Genomic DNA, 16,172 nt, shown 5'->3' on the forward strand with positions numbered 1-16,172 from the left:
ACTTACTAAATAAACTAGTTCTATTAATTACTTAATATAAATAAACTAGTTATATTAATCACTTACTAAATAAACTATTTCTATTAAACACTTGCTAAAAATTCTACTACCCTAGTTCTATTTTATTCAAAACTCCTAAAATAGTCAAAAAAATTATTCTATTAAAAAACCTACATTCTACAATGTCTACATTCTAAAATCTAGGAGGAGAGAGGAGGGGGAGGGGCCGGCCGGAGGAGGAGGGAGGGGCGGTGGGAGGAGGGCTGCCGACGGAGGAGGGGCGGCCGGAGGAGGGGGGAGGGGCCGGTCAAAGGAGGAGGAGGGAGGGGCAGTGGGAGGAGGGCTGCCGATGGAGGAGGGAGGAGAGAGGAGGGGCGGCCGGAGGAGGAGGGAGGAGGGGGCGGCCGGAGGCGGAGGGAGGAGGGCGCGGTGGGAGGAGGAGGGAGGAAGGCGAGGTGGGGGGAGGAGTGAGGAAAGGAGGGAGTACCTCGGTTGTAACACCCACGATGCGGCTATATCTCCCACGTGTCGGAGCACGACTTAGAGGCATAACCGCATAGTAGGCATGTCGCAAGAGGGGTAATCTTTACACATCCCATGTACTGAATAAGAATGGGATAAAGAGTTGGCTTACAATCGCCACTTCACACAATACATAAATATATAGCATACATCATCCAGAATACAATCAAGGTCGGACTACGGAACCAAATAAAGAAATACAACCCCAAATGCATAGATCCCTGATCGCCCCAACTGGGCTCCTCTACTGATCGTCTGGAAAGGAAACATAGTAACGTCTTGAATCCTCGTCGAACTCCCACTTGAGTTCGGTAGCGTCCCCTGCACTGGCATCATCGACACCTGCATCTGGTTTTTGAAGTAATCTATGAGTGAAGGGGACTCAGCAATCTCACACCCTCGCGATAAAGACTATTTAAGCTTAAGGGTAGGAAAGGGGTAGTGAGGTGGAGCTGCAGCAAACACTAGCATATATGGTGGCTAACTTACGCAAATGAGAGCGAGAAGAGGAGAAAAGCACGGTCGAGAAGCTATAAAGATCAAGAAGGGACCCTGAAACTACATACGTTCAAGCATAACACGAGACCGTGTTCTCTTCCCGGACTCCGCCGAAAAGAGACCAGCTACACACGCGGTTGATTCATTTTAATTAAGTTAAGTGTCAGGTTTTCTACCACCGGATATTAACAAATTCCCATCTGCCCATAACCGCGGGCACGTCTTTCGAAAGTTCAAAACCCTGCAGGGGTGTCCCAACTTAGCCCATCACAAGCTCTCACGGTCAACGAAGGATATTCCTTCTGGCGGGAAGACCCGATCAGTCTCGGAATCCCGGTTACAAGACATTTCGACAATGGTAAAACAAGACCAGCAAAGCCGCCTGATGTGCGGACAAATCCCGATAGGAGTCGCACGTATCTTGTTCTCAGGGCACACCGGATAGGTCAAGCTACGAGTAAAACCAACCCTCAAGTTGCCTCGAGGTGGCCCCGCAGGTTGCCCATTTCGGACCAACACTCAGAGGAGCACTGGCCCCGGGGGGGGGGGGGGGTTTAAAATAAAGATGACCCTTGAGTCTGCAGAACCCAAGGGAAGGTATATGGTGGTAGGTAGGCAAATGGTAAAACCAAGGCTGGACCTTGCTGGAGGAGTTTCATTGAAAGCAAACTGTCAAGGGGTTCCCATAACACCCAACCGCGTAAGGAACGCAAAATCAAGGAACATAACACCGGTATGACGGAAACTAGGGCGGCAAGAGTGGAACAAAACACCAGGCATAAGGCCGAGCCTTCCACCCTTTACCAAGTATATATGTGCATTAAAGTAAACAAGATATAATATTGATATCCCAACAATAATCATGTTCCAACAAGGAATAAACACCATCTTCACCTGCAACTAGCAACGCTAAGATGGGCTGAGCAAAGCGGTAAGATAGCCAAACAACGGTTTGCTAGGAAAGGTGGGTTAGAGGCTTGACATGGCAATATGGGAGGCATGATATAGCAAGTGGTAGGTATCGCGGCATAGCAATAGAGCGAACAACTAGCAGGCAAAGATAGAAGTGATTTCGAGGGTATGGTCATCTTGCCTGAAATCCTGCAAGGAAGAATAACGAGTCCATGAGGAAGACAAACGGATGTAGTCGAATGGATCCTCACAAACGCGACATTATCGGAACTAACCCGAAGAAGCAACATCGGAAAGGAGCAAACAACATGGTAAACAACCATCACATAAACATGGCATGATGCACAACCAAGCATGATGCATGTCCGGTTTAAATATGCATGGCATGGCAAAGTGCACAAACAACACTACAAATTAAGTGGAGCTCAATATGCAACTCTGTTGCATATTGACGAAACACCACATGACTTATTTAGTTCTCTCTCGTTTATGTACTCAACAATATTAAATGTTGATTAACATGGCAAGGGGTGAAGCACAACAAAACTACCTATCTAGGCAAGTTTAAATGAGGCCGAAACAACAAGCAACAAGTCCGGAAAATCCTCATGTGCATATTTTGGTTATGGTACTATTCTGCCCTAAAGACAATTTTAGAGTTATTAAACATTCAAAGTAAAGCCACCATGTTAAACTAGGCATTTTTCTACCCCATTTACATATAAAGTTTGTTAGGTTTGGAGCTACGGTTATTTAGTTATGCAATAAAACATTTTAGCATGGCATGTAAGCAAATTAATGCAAACAGCAGTTTAATCATTTTAAACATGGTTGAAAATAGGATATTATGAAACTAGACACAATTTTAAGCATTTTCCATATATAAAGTTTTTACATAAGATGCACGGTTTGTGAGTTACGATATGCATGAACTAGAGGGGCTATTCTGCAAAACTGCCAAACTCCTGGATAATTAGTAAAACGCTCCGCGGAAAAAAACATGAGTCAGGCCGAAATATAGCTGGCCCGACAGGGGCATACAGAGGGCGGGGGCTCACCCTGGGCCAAGGCCTGGCGGTCCCGTGGCTGGGCCTTGGAGACCAAGCGGGCCCACCAGGGCGATGGGCGGCATGGGCGTCGTCCTCCTCTCGCTCCCGCACGAGCAGAGGGCCGGCGGCGTGGATGCGCGGCGAACGACGATAGGAAGGAGCAGAGGCGGCCCCGGAGGTGCGGATCCGGACGGGATCCGCCTGATCCATCCGTCTCCGGCGGCGGTGGGGAGCTCCGGTGAGCGGGGCGACCAAGGCACACGACGGGTGCCTACGGGAGAGAGAGAGGATGAGAGGGAGAAGGAGGAGGCAGGTAGGGGAAGGAAGGAGAGTGGGCGGTGACCTGGCCTGGGGAGATGGCGATGCGCCGGTGAGGTGCGCAACGGCGGCGGGGTCCGAGGTCGCCGGTGGGAGAAGTGATGGCGGCGCTCCTCCAATCCAGCTCGGGGTCGAGCAGGAGGAGGCACGGGCTTGCGCGAGGACCCAACGGCGGCGTTCGGGCAGCCGCGCGGGCCTGGGCAGACCGTGCCTGGGCCCGGTGGGCCGCTGCGGTGGAGGGCGCGGGGCTGGGACGCATGGCGGCCTGGGAGAGGTGGAGATCGGCTGCGCGGGTTGGGCATGGATTTCGAGGAAGATGCGACGGCTGGAGGTGGGAGGAGGCTAGGGGGTAGGTTTAGGGCCCAAAATGGCAAGGGTGGCTGCTAAAATAGGAAGGGGCTAGGGTTTAGGTGGGTTTTGGGGGTTTCCGGACCCTCGGATCGCAATCAAACGGTTCCGGTCGGAGGAGGTTTAGCTGGGCTGCAGGTGGGCTGTGAATAAGGGCTTGGAATGAGAGGAGAGAAGAGAAAACGAATCGTCATGGGTTTTTGGAGACCGAAAACGTCCGACGTTTTGACCGACTATATTGTCGCTATGAGTTTGACGGTTGGGCTATCAAACGAACTCCGAATGCGACGAAACTTGGCAGGCGGTCTACTGACAACATATCAACACCGCATGCCAACTTTCAACCCATTCCGAGAACATTTTTCAGCCACTTATAAAATACTATTTCGGACATGCCGCGGGTGCGTGCAAGTGTGTCTGGGCTCAGAACGAACAACGAAGAGAACTGGGGAAACCCGGACGGATTCCAGTTTTGAAAACATGAAGATGCAATGCACATGATGACATGGCAAGATGCGACACGCAAGCAAATGACAAGGCAACAACAGCGAATAACTGGAAGACACCTGGCGCGTCAGTCTTGGGGCGTCACAACACTCCACCACTACGAGAGGATCTCATCCCGAGATCTAGGATGGCACCGGGGAAAATGGAAGATAAAGGGGAAGAGGTAAAACTAAGTTGCTTCTTTGACAAATGAGTGAAACCAAAGAACCTTGCGAGGTTGAACAAATTGAAAGAAAGAAAACAACGAAGATGAATAATGTTGAAAAACACTCCGTTAGAAAAGAGGAACAAGGAACATTACTAGAACCTTGTAGGTTGAAAGACATAAGAATAGGGTTGCAATGGACAAGATGTACATGCAAGCACTCCAGTAGAAACGAGATGTACAAGGAACGATAAAGGTCAATGACGACAACACTCCGGTTGAATGGATAAGCAAAAGGAAAGAACATGATCTTTGACAACAATGAGATGATGAGAGAAGAGAGAAACATCGCTTACAACAAATGCTAGAATGGAGTTGTTGGATTATCAACAATGAAAGGATAAGCTTGATGTGGGCTTATAGAAGACATCTCAAAATTATGAGGTGACAACCTGCCACAAATGGAAACAAAAGATTGGATTGAGGTCAACAAGGAGATGAGAAACTTATTTCACCGGGAGGACAAATGAAGAACTTGGGTAATTTATAAGCACCATAAATAGCAACAATCCTTAGGGAAAGCTTTAGGTGAAATATAACCCAAGATAATTCCAAGGAAGAAAATGATGGGTTTAAATATCTCATTCTTAACAACTTGCGAATCATGAAACATGAAGGGAAATTGTCAAGAATGACACAACACCACCTCAAAAGATAAAGTAGGAAGAATTGCACTTCGGAATGCAAGATGAAGAATGCTTGAACTCCTCAAAACAATACATGCGTTGAACACCATGTTTATTTGAGAGTATAGCTTGGCGGATCATAACTTCGAGAGAAATCTTGAGGACAATTGAAGAATGAAAAGAATCCTTGATGAACCACCATGAAGAACTCCGGTAAAAAAAGAATGATCAAACAAAAGGTAAGTTGAGTGGAACTCCGGTAGGAGCCTTGCAATGATTTAGATGGAGCTTCGTGGTAAAATAGTTGAGAGATCTTGGAACTCCGGGAAAAGTATGAAGCACTTGAACCGAGAATTTACTCATCGTGGCTCCGGAAGAATGAATCAATCACTTGGATGAGGCAAGAATAAGAATTATGTTATGCGTATCCTTCACCAATTTAAATTGATGACAAGCAACTGATTTGGCATACTACTTATTCTCTAGGAAAGGATTAAGATAGACATAGCGCAAACTTGGGAAGGTCTTCAACGAACCACCGGTAGGATTTGGAAACAACGGGTGAATTAATATGAGAACATAGGAAGAGGAATCTTGGACGAACTACCGCAAGAATTGAACAAGAAAGTAGCAAAGCACAATTCACTGAGAAGAATTGGAAAATGAATGAAGATATTTGCTAGGATTTGGATACATGAGAACGACGATATCACGAGCGGACTAGAGAATACATGAAAAATGCACCGATAAGATTGGAGAACGAGAGCTGAGAACTAAGAACGAATAAACCCGAAATGATGGCCTTTGGAGAATCAAACTGAAAAGACTCCTGAAATGCTCTGGATGGGTGAAAATAATTGTCACAATCGAAAACAATTATGAGAGGATGGCATCAAGCTTGAACTTCGCATCTTTGAGAGAACGGACCAAGATTTGACAGAAACTCTTCTTCGGTCTTCAAAATCCGAGAATGACGATGAGAAACACCACCATGAATTGTTGAGACACTCCGGAATAATTAAAAGAGGAGAGGTTGAGCCAAAGATGAAAAGAATTTGAAAATGATATTGGAGAAGGCAATTGACTGATGAAAATTCATTCTTACGTCAAACTTTAGAAGATTTGGGAATAGCTCCAAGAAAATAGAAGAGTCAGGTAAGATCTTGGAAAAAGACCTGTGGGCTAGGGCCCACTCAAAAGACACACCGTTGAACGATTTAAAAGATAGATTGCGCCGGTTGAATTAAATGGTTTGAATAAGGTAAGACCTCGAAATAGCTTGAAAGGATTATGAATAGAAACTTGAATCTTTTGGGATATCTTCAGCACTCTAGATAAACATGAATAGAGAGAGGTGAAAGATTAAGAGGTGCAACGGCATGGGAAAGAATTTGAAACGAGGAAAAGGATATGATCAACAAAGCTTGAATCGGATCCACCGGAGAGGAAAGAGAACGAATAAAGATGAAGTTAAGGCTCCGTTAGTATCTTCCTGAGAATCACCGGATAAGAATATTGATGGAAAAGAATGAAGAAACTTCACACCCAAAAGATGGATACTTGATTCAGAAATCTGTGTCCTTGAAGAAAAAGGGTGGGTGGGAGGGAAAACAAAGGCAACTTGGAGATGGATGAAACAAACACCGTTGACGAAAACTGAGATTGGATCTTGTAAGTGTTGAAATGATCGGATCCACTTGACGAGAAGTGCGCCGGTTGAAAAGGATTGACATGACAATCTCGATTATCATGAAGGATTAGTACTCACATAGAAATATGAGAACACCATTTAGGAAAGGTATGGAATCCACACTTGACTTCGAAGCAACTCGAATACCTCAACTCAAAACAAAACAAAGGATTGACTTGCAAAATAAGCCGGAACAAACATATGATAGATCCCATATAGTATCATGTGTCTGTTGGAAAGATATTCTAGGAGCTACTTGAATTCCCACTTATAAACTCCCGAAACTTTCTAGTTATGCAATCAGGTGTTGGGGATACAGGGGAAGCATAATATCTCACCCAAAACAAACAAATCCTACATCCAGCTGTATCCATCCTTCAACACATAACCAAGAAACCTTCGGAAATTGTTTACCTCAACCTTCGAAAGCATCTGTTATACGAGTTATGGCAATACTCCCGAACTCCCGCCCCAGTACTGGGTGGCGTCGAGGTTATCTCACCAACAACTGCATAAAAGAGATTTTCGATGTCGGCGAACTCAGGTATTCCAGAACTACAACGATAAAATTGTGATGACAATGTTGGGGAACGTAGTAATTTCAAAAAAATTCCTACGCACACGCAAGATCATGGTGATGCATAGCAACGAGGGGAGAGTGTGATCTATGTACCCTTGTAGACCGACAGCGGAAGCGTTATATCAACGCGGTTGATGTAGTCGTACGTCTTCACGATCCGACCAATCCAAGCACCGAAACTATGGCACCTCCGAGTTTCAGCACACGTTCAACTCGATGATGATCCCCGGACTCCGATCCAGCAAAGTGTCGGGGAAGAGTTCCGTCAGCACGATGGCGTGGTGACGATCTTGATGTTCAACTGTCGCAGGGCTTCGCCTAAGCACCACTACAATATTATCGAGGATTATGGTGGAAGGGGGCACCGCACACGGCTAAGAAAACGATCACGTGGATCAACTTGTGTGTCTAGGGGTGCCCCCTGCCTCCGTATATAAAGGAGCCAAGGGGGGTGCGGCCGGCCCTAGTAGGAGGCGCGCAGGAGGAGTCCTACTCCTACCAGGAGTAGGACTCCCCTCCCTTTCCTTGTCCAAGTAGGAGAGGGGGAAAGAAGGGAGAGAGGAGAGGAAGGAAAGGGGGGGCGCCGCCCCTCCCTCCTTGTCCAATTCGGACTAGGGGGAGAGGGGGCGTGCGGCCTGCCCTGGCAGCCCCTCCTCTTCTCCACTTTAGGCCCATGAGGCCCATTAACCCCCCGGGGGTTTCCGGTAACCCCCCAGTACTCCGGTTTTATCCGAAACTTCCCCGGAAAACTTCTGGTGTCCGAATATAGCTGTCCAATATATCAATCTTTATGTCTCGATCATTTCGAGACTCCTCGTTATGTCCGTGATCATATCCGGGACTCCGAACCAACTTCGGTACATCAAAACTCATAATATAACTGTCATCGAAACCTTAAGCGTGCGGACCCTACGGGTTCGAGAACAATGTAGACATGACCGAGACATGTCTTCGGTCAATAACCAATAGCGGAACCTGGATGCTCATATTGGCTCCCACATATTCTACGAAGATCTTTATCGGTCAGACCGCATAACAACATACATTGTTCCCTTTGTCATCGGTATGTTACTTGCCCAAGATTCGATCGTCGGTATATCAATACCTAGTTCAGTCTTGTTACTGGCAAGTCTCTTTACTCGTTCCATAATACATCATCTCGCAACTAACTCATTTAGTTGCATTGCTTGCAAGGCTTAGGTGATGTGCATTACCGAGAGGGCCCAGAGATACCTCTCCGACAATCGGAGTGACAAATCCTAATCTCGAAATACGCCAACCCAACATGTACCTTTGGAGACACCTGTAGAGCTCCTTTATAATCACCCAGTTACGTTGTGACGTTTGGTAGCACACAAAGTGTTCCTCCGGTAAACGAGAGTTGCATAATATCATAGTCATAGGAACATGTATAAGTCATGAAGAAAGCAATAGCAAAATACTAAACGATCGATTGCTAAGCTAACGGAATGGGTCAAGTCAATCACATCATTCTCCTAATGATGTGATCCCGTTAATCAAATTACAACTCTTTGTCTATGGTTAGGAAACATAACCATCTTTGATTAACGAGCTAGTCAAGTAGAGGCATACTAGTGACACTCTGTTTGTCTATGTATTCACACATGTATTATGTTTCCGGTTAATACAATTCTAGCATGAATAATAAACATTTATCATGAAATATGGAAATAAATACTAACTTTATTATTGCCTCTAGGGCATATTTCCTTCAGTATCCCACTTGCACTAGAGTCAATAATCTAGATTACACAGTAATGATTCTAACACCCATGGAGCTTTGGTGCTGATCATGTTTTGCTCATGGAAGAGGCTTAGTCAATGGGTCTGCAACATTCAGATCCGTATGTATCTTGCAAATCTCTATGTCTCCCACCTGGACTAGATCCCGGATGGAATTGAAGCGTCTCTTGATGTGCTTGGTTCTCTTGTGAAATCTGGATTCCTTTGCCAAGGCAATTGCACCAGTATTGTCACAAAAGATTTTCATTGGACCCGATGCACTAGGTATGACACCTAGATCGGATATGAACTCCTTCATCCAGACTCCTTCGTTTGCTGCTTCCGAAGCAGCTATGTACTCCGCTTCACATGTAGATCCCGCCACAATGCTTTGTTTAGAACTGCACCAACTGACAGCTCCACCGTTTAATGTAAATACGTATCCGGTTTGCGATTTAGAATCGCCCGGATCAGTGTCAAAGCTTGCATCATCGTAACCATTTACGATGAGCTCTTTTTCACCTCCATATATGAGAAACATATCCTTAGTCCTTTTCAGGTATTTCAGGATGTTCTTGACCGCTGTCCAGTGATCCACTCCTGGATTACTTTGGTACCTCCCTGCTAGACTTATAGCAAGACACACACCGGGTCTGGTACACAGCATTGCATACATGATAGAGCCTATGGATGAAGCATAGGGAACATCTTTCATTTTCTCTCTATCTTCTGCATTGGTCGGGCATTGAGTCTTACTCAATTTCACACCTTGTAACACAGGCAAGAATCCTTTCTTTGCTTATCCATTTTGAACTTTTCAAAACTTTGTCAAGGTATGTGCTTTGTGAAAGTCCAATTAAGCGTCTTGATCTATCTCTATAGATCTTAATGCCTAATATGTAAGCAGCTTCACCGAGGTCTTTCATTGAAAAACTCTTATTCAAGTATCCCTTTATGCTATCCAGAAATTCTATATCATTTCCGATTAGTAATATGTCATCTACATATAATATCAGAAATGCTACAGAGCTCCCACTCACTTTCTTGTAAATGCAGGCTTCTCCCAAAGTCTGTACAAAACCAAATGCTTTGATCACACTATCAAAGCGTTTATTCCAACTCCGAGAGGCTTGCACCAGTCCATAAATGGATCGCTGGAGCTTGCACACTTTGTTAGCTCCCTTTGGATCGACAAAACCTTCCGGCTGCATCATATACAACTCTTCTTCCAGAAATCCATTCAGGAATGCAGTTTTGACATCCATCTGCCAAATTTCATAATCATAAAATGCGGCAATTGCTAACATGATTCGGACAGACTTAAGCATCGCTACGGGTGAGAAGGTCTCATCGTAGTCAATCCCTTGAACTTGTCGAAAACCTTTTGCGACAAGTCGAGCTTTGTAGACAGTAACATTACCGTCAGCGTCAGTCTTCTTCTTGAAGATCCATTTATTCTCAATTGCTTGCCGATCATTGGGCAAGTCAACCAAAGTCCATACTTTGTTTTCATACATGGATCCCATCTCAGATTTCATGGCTTCGAGCCATTTTGCGGAATCTGGGCTCACCATCGCTTCTTCATAGTTCGTAGGTTCATCATGATCTAGTAGCATGACTTCCAGAACAGGATTACCGTACCACTCTGGTGCGGATCTTACTCTGGTTGATCTACGAGGTTCAGTAGTAACTTGTTCTGAAGTTTCATGATCATTATCATTAGCTTCCTCACTAATTGGTGTAGGTGTCACAGAAACCTGTTTCTGCGATGTACTACTTAACAATAAGGGAGCAGGTACAGTTACCTCATCAAGTTCTACTTTCCTCCCACTCACTTCTTTCGAGAGAAACTCCTTCTCCAGAAAGGATCCATTCTTAGCGACAAATGTCTTGCCTTCGGATCTGTGATAGAAGGTGTACCCAACAGTCTCTTTTGGGTATCCTATGAAGACACATTTCTCCGATTTGGGTTCGAGCTTATCAGGTTGAAGTTTCTTCACATAAGCATCGCATCCCCAAACTTTTAGAAACGACAACTTTGGTTTCTTGCCAAACCACAGTTCATAAGGCGTCGTCTCAACGGATTTTGATGGTTCCCTATTTAACGTGAATGCGGCTGTCTCTAGAGCATAACCCCAAAACGATAGCGGTAAATCTGTAAGAGACATCATAGATCGCACCATATCAAGTAAAGTACGATTACGACGTTCAAATACCATTACGCTGTGGTGTTCCAGGTGGCGTGAGTTGCGAAACTATTCCGCATTGTTTCAAATGTAGACCAAACTCGTAACTCAAATATTCTCCTCCACGATCAGATCGTAGAAACTTTATTTTCTTGTTACGATGATTTTCAACTTCACTCTGAAATTCTTTGAACTTTTCAAATGTTTCAGACTTATGTTTCATTAAGTAGATATACCCATATCTGCTTAAATCATCTGTGAAGGTGAGAAAATAACGATATCCGCCACGAGCTTCAACATTCATTGGACCACATACATCTGTATGTATGATTTCCAACAAATCTGTTGCTCTCTCCATAGTACCGGAGAACGGTGTTTTAGTCATCTTGCCCATGAGGCACGGTTCGCAAGTACCAAGTGATTCATAATCAAGTGGTTCCAAAAGTCCATCAGTATGGAGTTTCTTCATGCGTTTTACACCGATATGACCTAAACGGCAGTGCCACAAATAAGTTGCACTATCATTATCAACTCTGCATCTTTTGGCTTCAACATTATGAATATGTGTATCACTACTATCGAGATTCATCAAAAATAGACCACTCTTCAAGGGTGCATGACCATAAAAGATATTACTCATATAAATAGAACAACCATTATTCTCTGATTTAAATGAATAACCGTCTCGCATCAAACAAGATCCAGATATAATGTTCATGCTCAAAGCTGGCACCAAATAACAATTATTTAGGTCTAATACTAATCCCGATGGTAGATGTAGAGGTAGCGTGCCGACCGCGATCACATCGACTTTGGAACCATTTCCCACGCGCATCGTCACCTCGTCCTTCGCCAGTGTTCGCTTAATCCGTAGTCCCTGTTTCGAGTTGCAAATATTAGCAACAGAACCAGTATCAAATACCCAGGTGCTACTGCGAGCTCTAGTAAGGTACACATCAATAACATGTATATCACATATACCTTTGTTCACCTTGCCATCCTTCTTATCCGCCAAATACTTCGGGCAGTTCCGCTTCCAGTGACCAGTCTGCTTGCAGTAGAAGCACTCAGTTTCAGGCTTAGGTCCAGATTTGGGTTTCTTCTCTTGAGCAGCAACTTGCTTGGTGTTCTTTTTGAAGTTCCCCTTCTTCTTCCCTTTGCCCGTTTTCTTGAAACCAGTGGTCTTGTTGACCATCAACACTTGATGCTCCTTTTTGATTTCTACCTCCGCAACTTTTAGCATTGCGAAGAGCTCGGGAATAGTCTTATTCATCCCTTGCATATTATAGTTCATCACGAAGCTCTTGTAGCTAGGTGGCAGTGATTGGAGAATTCTGTCAATGACGCAATCATCTGGAAGATTAACTCCCAATTGAATCAAGTGATTATTATACCCAGACATTTTGAGTATATGCTCACTGACAGAACTGTTCTCCTCCATCTTGCAGCTATAGAACTTATTGGAGACTTCATATCTCTCAATCCGGGCATTTGCTTGAAATATTAACTTCAACTCCTGGAACATCTCATATGCTCCATGACGTTCAAAACGTCGTTGAAGTCCCGATTCTAAGCCGTAAAGCATGGCACACTGAACTATCGAGTAGTCATCAGCTTTGCTCTGCCAGACGTTCATAACATCTGGTGTTGCTCCAGCAGCAGGCCTGGCACCCAGCGGTGCTTCCAGGACGTAATTCTTCTGTGCAGCAATGAGGATAATCCTCAAGTTACGGACCCAGTCCGTGTAATTGCTACCATCATCTTTCAACTTTGCTTTCTCAAGGAACGCATTAAAATTCAACGGAACAACAGCACGGGCCATCTATCTACAATCAAACATAAACAAGCAAGATACTATCAGGTACTAAGTTCATGATAAATTTAAGTTCAATTAATCATATTACTTAAGAACTCCCACTTAGAAAGACATCCCTCTAATCTTCTAAGTGATTACGTGATCCAAATCAACTAAACCATAACCGATCATCACGTGAAATGGAGTAGTTTTCAATGGTGAACATCGCTATGTTGATCATATCTACTATATGATTCACGCTCGACCTTTCGGTCTCAGTGTTCCGAGGCCATATCTGCATATGCTAGGCTCGTCAAGTTTAACCTGAGTATTCTGCGTGTGCAAAACTGGCTTGCACCCGTTGTAGATGGACGTAGAGCTTATCACACCCGATCATCACGTGGTGTCTGGGCACGACGAACTTTGGCAACGGTGCATACTCAGGGAGAACACTTTTATCTTGAAATTTAGTGAGAGATCATCTTATAATGCTACCGTCAATCAAAGCAAGATAAGATGCATAAAAGATAAACATCACATGCAATCAATATAAGTGATATGATATGGCCATCATCTTCTTGTACTTGTGATCTCCATCTCCGAAGTACCGTCATGATCACCATCGTCACCGGCGCGACACCTTGATCACCATCGTAGCATCGTTGTCGTCTCGCCAATCTTATGCTTCCACGACTATTGCTACCGCTTAGTGATAAAGTAAAGCATTACAGCGCAGTTGCATTGCATACAATAAAGCGACAACCATATGGCTCCTGCCAGTTGCCAATAACTCGGTTACAAAACATGATTATATCATACAATAAAATTTAGTATCATGTCTTGACCATATCACATCACAACATGCCCTGCAAAAACAAGTTAGACGTCCTCTACTTTGTTGTTGCAAGTTTTACGTGGCTGCTACGGGCTTAAGCAAGAACCGATCTTACGTATGCGTCAAAACCACAATGATAGTTTGTCAAGTTGGTGCTGTTTTAACCTTCGCAAGGACCGGGCATAGTCACACTCGGTTCGACTAAAGATGGAGAAACTGACACCCGCTAGCCACCTTTGTGCAAAGCACGTCGGGAGAACCGGTCTCGCGTAAGCGTACGCGTAATGTCGGTCCAGGCCGCTTCGTCCAAAAATACCGCCGAACCAAAGTATGACATGCTGGTAAGCAGTATGACTTATATCGCCCACAACTCATTTGTGTTCTACTCGTGCATATAACATTAACACATAAAACCTAGGCTCGGATGCCACTATTGGGGAACATAGTAATTTCAAAAAAATTCCTACGCACACGCAAGATCATGGTGATGCATAGCAACGAGGGGAGAGTGTGATCTACGTACCCTTGTAGACCAATAGCGGAAGCGTTATATCAACGCGGATGATGTAGTCGTACGTCTTCACGATTCGACCGATCCAAGCACCGAAACTACGGCACCTCCGAGTTTCAGCACACGTTCAGCTCGATGACGATCCCTGGACTCCGATCAAGCAAAGTCTCGGGGAAGAGTTCCGTCAGCATGACGGCGTGGTGACGATCTTGATGTTCAACTGTCGCAGGGCTTCGCCTAAGCACCACTACAATATTATCGAGGATTATGGTGGAAGGGGGCACTGCACACGGCTAAGAAAACGATCACGTGGATCAACTTATGTGTCTAGGGGTGCCCCCTGCCTCCGTATATAAAGGAGCCAAGGGGGGGGTGCAACCGGCCCTAGTAGGAGGCACGCAGGAGGAGTCCTACTCCTATCGGGAGTAGGACTCCCCTCCCTTTCCTTGTCCATGTAGGAGAGGGGGAAAGAAGGGAGAGAGGAGAGGAAGGAAAGGGGGGGGGGGCGCTGATGAAGCTATGTACCTAGGGTAGGGGCATGGACCTGTCCGAAGTACCCTACCCAAGGACATCCCTAGAAGAAGTCACCTTTCAATCGACTTGGAGGTATCCCACTCGAAGGATTCAAGACACTCGACCACGAAGCAATCACTCGACCAAGATCCAACCACTCGACTGCCAGGAGATCTAAAGTCACCCTGCACGCAAACGGTCGGTCATTAAGAAGCTTTTATGGTCATCATAGCACTTTATTAGGGGCGTTACCAGTAACCCCCAGTCTTAATGTACTTTAAACCCTGCATTACTGAGGGCTGGAGGGGCCTGGCGAACTCTATATAAGCCACCCCTCCTCAGTATCAAGGGTTCGCACCCCTGTTATTCATACACACATAATTTAGTCGACCGCCTCCGGGCACCGAGACGTAGGGCTGTTACTTCCTCCGAGAAGGGCCTGAACTCCTAATCCTCGTGTGCTTACAACTCCTCCATAGCTAAGATCTAGCCTCTCCATACATACCCCCTACATCACTGTCAGAGTTAGAACCACGACAGTTGGCGCCCACCGTGGGGCTAGGAGTCTTAGCGCCTAGATGGAGAAGTTGCGATTTTTTCCGATCTCCTTGATCATGGTTTCGGGCGGAGCTTTGGTGGAGGGCCGCGAGATCCGTCTCGGCGCTCTCACGTTCATCGCCGACGACTCCGCTTGGCTTCAGGAGGCTCCACTCGATGTCGACGCGCTCCCCGTCCATGGGGCGACACACTTTCGCGCATGCGTCCGTGGTGTCCTCTTGCGGCAGCCGTCGACCCAGTATCGGTCGGCTCCTGTGGCATCTCCCCGCCCTGTTTCTTGCCGGCACAAGCGCTCCGGTCGGTCGAGGCTTCACAGGTGGGTGAGGCATGCGGTGGCCCGCCAGTCGGCCACCCCACAAGTCACGGCAATCGAGCCCGACGAATCCCTCTATGGCCTGTTCGACCTGTCGACTGGCTCCGCAGAGACCGCATCCGAATGCGACAGCAGTGACCCAGCTGCAGAGGTTCTGGTGATCGATGGGCCACACAGTCCTCCCGGTTTCCCCCGCGCTGACGGAGGCGCGGATGGGGGCTACCCGTCGCGTCCTCACGAGGAGTATCTCCCTGAGCCTCTCACGTTGTTGCAGCGGGAGGAGCTTCGCCGCCGGAACATGGATGCACTCCACACTCCTATCGTTGAGAAACCCCCGAGGCCCGAGCCTTGGAGGACGCGCGCTTGGCTAACTTGTCCGAGCGCACTCGGCTGGAGAATCTCCAGCGAATACTCGACAAGCGAGCACGTCAACGGGCTCCAGAATCTAGTCGACGTCAACTCT

The sequence above is a fragment of the Triticum aestivum genome, chromosome 5A (genome assembly GCF_018294505.1).
Source record: "Triticum aestivum cultivar Chinese Spring chromosome 5A, IWGSC CS RefSeq v2.1, whole genome shotgun sequence".
Classification (NCBI taxonomy): domain Eukaryota; kingdom Viridiplantae; phylum Streptophyta; class Magnoliopsida; order Poales; family Poaceae; genus Triticum; species Triticum aestivum.